The 8862-nt window shown below is 24.5% G+C and overlaps 2 long non-coding RNA genes across 4 annotated transcripts in view; both read right to left on the reverse strand.

Annotated features, from left to right (window-relative positions):
• Positions 1-984: 984 nt before the first annotated feature.
• On the reverse strand, positions 985-3639 carry LOC107884791. The gene is made up of 5 exons (XR_003838729.1): positions 3487-3639; positions 2278-2612; positions 1956-2178; positions 1515-1782; positions 985-1228 (listed from the first exon to the last, which is right to left on the reverse strand). It is a non-coding gene; the product is annotated as an uncharacterized LOC107884791 (long non-coding RNA).
• Positions 3640-4143: 504 nt separating this feature from the next.
• Positions 4144-8862, reverse strand: part of LOC107884790 — a 17889-nt gene continuing 13170 nt past the window's right edge. For all 3 annotated transcript variants that reach the window (XR_001680133.2, XR_001680129.2, XR_001680130.2), the window contains one exon: positions 4144-4480. This is a non-coding gene — a long non-coding RNA (uncharacterized LOC107884790). The remainder of the gene's footprint in view (positions 4481-8862) is intronic.

Below are 8862 nucleotides of genomic sequence, written 5' to 3' on the forward strand. Positions count from 1 at the left end.
ATCGTATTCAATAATTTGAACTTTAGACCAATTTTCAGTATATACTACAAAATAACAAAATGTTCTTTTTGAGACGTGCATTTGCCCTTGAATCTGATAGTAGTAATTATGTTCTTTTTTCAGTTCCATTTCATTTTCATTTTGAATACGACAAAATGTTATCTAACAATTTATATTACATTTAAACATTTAGCACATATGCCATTATTTGGATTTTTATAATTAAATTTTACTTTTTTATTCATGACGGCTTCAATAAAACTGGAACTGTCTTTAGCTTTGAATGGGCACTTTATTTCTATGACATAATCAGTTTCCACAAGACCATCTATCAATGAAATATAATACAACTTTAGTTGCATTTTACAAATCCGACCAAAATTTGAAGCTGTTATTCGGTTTTTTCTTTCTGTGTGCCAAATTTGTGAATTAGCCTGTTCTCTAGTTTTAATTTCTAATTCTATGCGTTTGTTGTGGTCCAAGTAAAGTGACTGAATGAATGCACTTTTCTTTGATTCCAGTTCATTCGAAGGTATATCATCGAGTGACGGTTCAGCCAGGCCATGATGTTGATCCGGATCCGTTTGTTTAGAAAATTTTTTTACTTTTTTTGGAAAAAGGAGTTTTTTACATTTTCTTTTTTCACTTTTCATTCGTTTTGTTTTCAAATATTTTTTCCCAATATCTCCTACAGAAGGAAAATATATTTATTATTAATTATTAATTATTTTTTACTGACATATAAATTATGAATATTTTATCTGGACTTTTTTCATTAACTACATTTTTGTGTAATTTTTTAAGAAATTCCCCTGACGTATTATAAGATACAACAGCAGCTTCAACTCTAGTGTTGTATGATTGTCGTTGAGAAAAATTGATACGTTTATCTAAAGTCATAATGTTCATATTTATCTCTATAAATTTATTAGTTATACTTATATATATATATATATTCAATACATTTCTATCGGTTTGCCTGATAAATGCTTGTTTATTATACTATTAAATTGCTCACAAACATTGTTATCCACATTCATTAGTAAACTGTCGTCATGAGCTACTAATCGATTAGCCAACTGCGTAATTTTGTCTATAACTTTCGATTTTTCTGCGTCATCAACAAAGTTTTGCTCGTTTAATTTGGGCCCGTTGCAGAAATAGTCTTCACACCAAGCATGGGAACCCAAAATATGGTAAAAACTGTTCAAAATATCCTTACGTAAACCTACATTTGTTAATAAAATAATTAATATTTAATTATATTGATCAATAGTATTATTAGAGATCAAATTGCATGGCAAACGACTATAGGTATAAACTAAGCAATGGGCCATGGACATTTACTTTTTCAAAATTCTAAAAGTTTTAAAATTGATACCTAAAAGTGTATTTGCATTAATTTAAAATTACATATTGTTTTTTGTCAATAAAAAATTTCTCGAAAATGTCCATGGAAGTTAATCCCTTTATACTATATTATAGTATAAACTATAAAAAAAAGTTCAATATACCTAAACGTTTATCACTGTCAGATTGGTTGATTAATTTGTTGCGATATTCAATTGATTTAACAACTGCATTTCTGAATCTTATTATATTACTTTGAATATGTTTTCTAAATTCAGGTATAAGGATGTCTGATGTTTTTGGCTAGTAATGATAATTTTGTTCCGCAATTTCGTAACAAATGATTACGGCATTCTATTTTTTGAATATGAAATTTAGGACCATAAGGCATAATCTCAGAGAGCCTTTTTGTCACACTAGAATCACCATCACCTTTAATAAAATATTAATAGAAATTATGGTAGATACTAAAATATTAAACATAAATAAAATATCACTTGTCCCTATAATATAATATAATATAATATATATAAAACTATTATAATATGGATTACATATTATTATGTATAAATTATTTTTATATGTATTAGTATAAATATAAGTACCTATTAGTTTATTGTATTTCAATCCATGTAATTCCATACTTCGCTAAAAACCTTTTGCAATTGAATCTGCTTCCATACTTGTAGCTCCTTTTGACCAGTTTAAAAAACAAGAATGCTCAGGTTTGGGTATATCTTTATTTTTCGCTCTTTGACAAACGGCACAATACCGGTTACGAATTCCAATGAACAAAATTTTTTTTGATTTATACCCAATAATGGTTGCCTATAAAAGTTACTAATTAAATCAGGTCATAATTATATTATCATGTCTAAAAAATGCTATAATATTTGATGAAAAACTAAAGTTCATTATAGAACTTACTACGCCAGACAATTGGTCATAATTAGTCTTATAGCTTCTTTTTGACCATTGCCCGTCAACCACTACAGTACACATTGGCGTACCCATCTGTATCAATTGAACCCGATCTCTATGGCCAACTGTCTCTCTTCCTCACCAGCTATTTCCATTTCCCTTTCAGCGATTGTATGAATTTGTTGACTAATATCTTCTTGAACCGATAGAAATGTATTGGAAGACATACATGGGATTTATTAGTATGACTAGTACAACTGTCTACGTTTATAGTTGATGGTCCTTCAGTTATTGAAGATATTATTGTAGGTTCTGTAGTGGATGGTACATTATTTCCACAACTAAATATACAAAACATTTTTAATATACAACACAGTAATTTATTAACCTATTTACGTGGTAAAATCTTGTTTTAAATTTTCAATCCTTAGCTATGAAAGTTAAACATTTTATAATTTTTTAAGTACAAAATCATTTTAGATTCTGAGCAATTTACGGAAATTTTCAGTTTCTAATTTTTTTAGATTTTTTTTCTATAAATATCAATCAAATTTTATTTGTTGAGTAAAAAAGCTTGCAAATTTAATAGAAGGTTAATATGTTATTTCAAATTTGCATGATGAAAAATATTAATAATTCTTAGTCATGATTTTTTTAAAAGCATTTAAAGTTCAAATATTGACAAAATACGTAAAAATGACAAAAATACCTAACCGTGACTAAGGATTGTTAATATTTTTTATCTACCTTTGAAACAATACATTAGTAGCGTTCTATTAAATTTTAAAAATTTTTTACCCAACAAATAAAATGTTATTAATATTAAAAAAAACTAAAAAAATTGGAAACTGAAAATGTCCTAAAAGGTGATGACAGGCACAAAATAAAATAAAAAACACATCATTGTAAAATCAATACATTCATTGCTTCGCTCAGAATCTAAAATTGGAAACTGAAAATGTCCGTAAACCACAACAAGTTAAAATTGTTGAAAATTTTATCGTATATAGAAAATGCTAATATAAACATTCAATGAAAATTGCATGTATCTATACGGTAATTTGTTTTTAAATTTATTTTTTTTTGTTTTTCCCAGTACTTTTGAAAATTAGTGGAAATTTTAAATTTTGACCTCACCGATGCACAAACTATATATTCACTTTCAACTACTTATCGTATACACAGGCACAAATAAAAATAAAAATAAAAACTTACGGATTTCTATAATCATTCTCACTGCAAGTAATAAGCTCGTGACTTTCCACATTCGATATTTCCAAATCACTAAAAGTTGTATAAGTCCTGTTGGATGGTGTACTACTAATAATGAATGGTATGTCACATTGTATGCTAGACGAACATAATGGTTCATTATCAACATTTCTATGTACAAAATAATTAATTAATTTTTATATTGATTATTATCTATTATATTTATATAATTATAAATTTAAAATTAATAGGTATAACCATATTTTAGCGCAATATTAAACATTTTATCTGGTACCTTACATCTGGTACTTCAAATGATATATTCGGGGATACATTAGCTTCAAAAGCAGACGACTCAATTACATCATCTTCATATAAAACATGCTCTAAATGTTGGAATGGGGCAGCAGAACTGTAAAACAATTAATGAATAGTTGATATAATATATACTTTAAGGTAGAACATAATTATGTAGTATAAAATAATTAGTTTATTACCAATCTGGTGTAAAAACAGATGTTGAAGTACCAGGAAGGGAATAGTCAGCTCCTAAATGTGGGTCAAAATTGATGTTTCTAAAAAAAATAGTATCTACTAGTAGGTATATGTCATAATATTATATAATTAAAAAAAATAGTAGTGATTACCTAATTGGTCCAATATAAGGTTGATTATTCACTATTTCTTCATTAATCGATTTTTTAAATATTTTAAAACGATCTTTCATTATGTTTCTCATTGATCTTTTTTTATAAACTAACTATGGTTTTTGGATTTCTATTTTCGGTGGGTCAGTAATGTCCAAGTTTGAAGCATAGTTGTCCAAAATAGCATTATATCGATATTTTCCAGTTAACTTAAAGATACTTTTGTATAGATTTTATAGGGTTTGGACCCTCCCTGCGTCCGCCACTGACTCCTTCTTGTGGAACTTTTATAAACAGGATAAAAAAAAAATAAACACCGAATCCATTAGTTTCTTCATTCCGCTCAGAATCTAAAATTTAAGAAAATATCTAATTGTAAAATTATGTAATACCTAATATCTATAAGTTATTGATTACACTAAAAATAGTTGTAATTACTGATAATTATGAAAACAATTTTGAACCATAGGGAATATGAAATTTAACTAAATAAAATTATATTTTATATTTTCATTATAATGTCGGAAGTGTTGTTAATAGGGCTCTTCCGTCCACTTACATTTCATGTTCTTTTTCCCACTAATTCCCTATAATTAAATTATTTTACATTTTAAACAATATTTTATATCATATTATTTGAGCATAATGATTAGTAACATTTTAAAATATTTGTGTTTATTTATAAAAATGTTTTCTACATTTACATTTTCAAATTTGTACATCAACAAATATTTTTGTTCATTTTAAATACAAACTGTATTTTATTGCATTGAATACTTTCCATTAAAATACATAAGTAATTTATTTCTCACTGTCAATTATAAATATTTAGAACTTAATTTATTATATTACTGAAAAAGGATTACTACGAAAACCAGTATCTTGTCTATTTCAATTAATAAATAATATAGTCACGGTAGATTAGATACAGTCAATTATGGTTGGTTATAAAAAAAAATTGCCTCAAATACTTTTTTATATACCTATAAGTACCTAACTATTTGAGTAATAATCAAATACTTTATATAAAATGTATCGTAGTATTATTTTAAATATGACCTCTTATTATAAACATTTAAAGTTCATATTCTTACAAAATCGTCAACATCAAAAAAACATACAAATTATTTTGTAGTTAAAAACTTTTTAATTTTTATAGCAACGTTTATAAAAATTAAAACAAGATTGCATATAAGGAAATAAAAAAACAAAAAACAAAAAATCTATAAACACAGTTTTTTATAGATATTATACCTACCATTTTATTTGGATAAAATTAGATACCTAATTAAACAATGAATTTTAGTTATTTTGTGGTAATTTAAAAATATTATTCGAGAGTACTTGAAACTTTTAATGTATATTATTATATTTTATACATACTATGACATTACTTTAATAGCAATAATATCAAAAAATATATTTAGTAATATAGGCTAATTTACCATATTTGCTTACATTTGTTTTACCTACGTGTATAATTTTGTATCATTGAATTCAAATTTAATACATCCTTTAATATAATGTAAATATGTGACTACCTGTGCATCATGTATGTATATTTCTCAGATAATTACAATATTAATATAAGTAAATACATATTTTATTTTATTTGTTTATTTAATATTATAATGTAGTTTTATGTAAAACATTGTATAGTTAAAAATACAATACAACATGAAAATATAAAACTAAAATTAACAATAATTACTAAAGTTGTTTAACTAATATGATAAGTAATTCAGTAATCCTATACATTTGTTCTTGCAAATAGCCATTGTAATTTTTTTTTTTAAATTCTTCAAAGAATGGCCATGTTTAATTTCTTGTAAATTGTTGTACGGAAATATTATAAGTGTATGGATTGTGTTAACTCGTTGGTCTCGTTGTGCATAACTGGTACTTTTATATTAGATATTTGTCTAGTGTTATGTCCGTATTCAGTTTTAAAAGTAAGGTTATTTTTAATTATGTAAAGTACCGACGCTTGATAAAATAATTTTTTTATTGGCAGTACATTCATGTCATTATATAAATATTATGTGTGGTATCTTGAGTCTTTTTTAAGGATAATTTTCAGTATTTTATTTTGAATTTTTTGTTACTGGGTCTATAATTATATTATACGTATCTCTCCATATAGAAATACCATTATTAATTATGTATTCTATTAATGCTTGATACGCTACACTCTAATTGTCTTAAGTTCTATGGACCCCTGGTAGACTTATTTGTGTATTTTTAAATTATTTGTGTTTCATTACAAACAAGTTCAATAATATTATATTGTTTTCAATTATCCCTACGTTTTGATAAAATATCGAGTATTATTACTCTTATGTTGTCTTAGCTTGTAATATTAATATTATATTATAACAAAAATAATTTTAGTGTCAAGAAATAGTATTACTCAGATGAGATTTAATTATTCAATTGTTCATTCCATTAAACTAATTTCCTTGATGTTTTTATGAATTAAAATGAATTAAATAAAAATGTAATAATATTTAATAGTACAGATAAAGAAAATTGTTATTTTGAATAATTAAAGATTTAAAAAATATCTATAAGAATATAGAAAAAATGATTTTGATGTTTGAAAATAGCTCTAACCGACTTAAAATATTTTTTAAATTGTAAGACGAAATAATAATATCAACATCTGGTAAAAGTATCTACGGTTATTAGTTTTCTAATTATGTACAATAGAGTAAGAGAATTGTTTTACGAGAAATGATGTGAACATCCAAAATTGTAAATTTTTGAACTCCAAACGCTTGTAAAAAATTAATTTGATAATCCAGTAAGCTTTCTTTATCTACAATAGTTAAATAAAAACTAACAATAATAAAATTCTCTTATGCCCATAGGTCAAAAAAATTGAAAATATTTTGAAAATTATATGTTGTGTATAAAATACAAATACAAATTATATTAATATAAAAATTTTGTGAAAATTACATGTATCTATGACTGTAAAATGAATGGTATTAAATTTGAATTCAATGATATAATTTCATTGTATAAGAAAAACAATTCTGAGCGGAGAAGGTATGTCAGTATAGGTAAAGAACATATTATATATTTATCCATAGTATTCTAAAAAAAATTGACCTATAATAAATTCCAAATTAATCATATCACAATATCTATTTGGTATTTATAACGTGTTATACATCAAAACAAACCGTGATACTATCATAGATATATAATAGTATACTTTAGAAGTTTCAAGTACCCACGAATAATATTATACAATCATAATAAAATAACTAAAATAGTTATTCTAGGCTTTTTAATATGTAATTTCGTCCAAATTTGAACTTAAAATGACTATAAAATAAACTGTGCTTATGTATTTTTTTAGATTTTTCGGTAACAGAATTAAATACTTACGTAGAATCTTGTTTTAAATTTTCAAGCCTTAGATATAAAAGTGGAACATTTTATACATTTTTAACTACAAAATAATTATTCAATTTTAAATTTGATAAATTTTGTTAAAATTTGATCTTTAAATGCTTATAAAAAAAAATTGTGCAAATGTATTTTTAATATTTTTCAACTGCTATTGTAACAATATATCAGGAGCCTTGTATTAAAATTTTACACTTTTTGGCACAACAGATAAAACTTAATTGATATTTATAGAAAAAAAAACTAAAAAAATTGAAAACTGACAATGTCTGTAAACCGCTCAAAAAGAGTAAAATTATTTCCAAAATTTTATCGTGTATAGAAAATGCTAATTTAAACATTCAATGAAATTTTCAAGTATCTACAGTAATTTGTTTTTTAATTACAACAAAATAAGAAAATTGTTATGTGAGAAATCGAGTGAATATCAAATGTTGTAAAAATATGAATTTTAAACGCTCATAAAAATTTAATTTGACTTTCTCGTGGACATTTTTTTTTTCTGATGAAGGTAAACAAACTTATGAGGAATCTTATATTACATTACATATTGTTTATACATTTCTTACTCAAAATAATTTGGTAATATTCGTGATTTTCCCGTATTTTGTCTAAGAAAAACAGGACAAAACATTTTATCGTGTATATTTTCTCAATATTTGAACTTATGGACTATGGATTTTTAATTTTTTTCATCTGCCTTTGAAACAATATATATTTTAATATATAGTTAACAATATAAAGTTTTATTGATATTTATAGAAAAAAAAAACTAAAAAAATAGAAACTAAAATGTCTGTAAACAGCTCAAAATAAGTCAAAATATTTGTAAAATGTTATGGTGTATAGAAAATGCCAATATAAACATTCAGTCAAAATTTTATGTACCTACACTCATTTGTTTAAGAAGTGCACCAAAAACCAAAATCGATTTTCTCGAAAACATATTTTGCGGTAATTATTCTCGTTTCTCCTTAATTTTTCTTTTGTTTTTTACGGCATTTTTTGGAACTATTGGGAAATTTTTACTTTTGACCCCCCAAAATACCAACTAGATTCACTTTCATATCAGAAAAGTTAAAGATACTGTTGAAGAAAATCTAAGCATTTTTACTGTCCTAAAAGGTGACAGACACGAAAATAAAAAATCAACTCGGAATCTAAAACAAAAAATAATTTTAATACAAACATTTATTTAAATCTCCAAAATCTTTATCCAATTATGTACAATGTTATTTGTTAGCTTAAAATAAAGGTATAAGTTAAATTACTTTTTATTTTTTTAGTTCAAAGTTTATAAAAATAAATAAACGTA

The sequence above is a fragment of the Acyrthosiphon pisum genome, chromosome X (genome assembly GCF_005508785.2).
Source record: "Acyrthosiphon pisum isolate AL4f chromosome X, pea_aphid_22Mar2018_4r6ur, whole genome shotgun sequence".
In the NCBI taxonomy this organism is placed as follows: Eukaryota; Metazoa; Arthropoda; class Insecta; order Hemiptera; family Aphididae; genus Acyrthosiphon; species Acyrthosiphon pisum.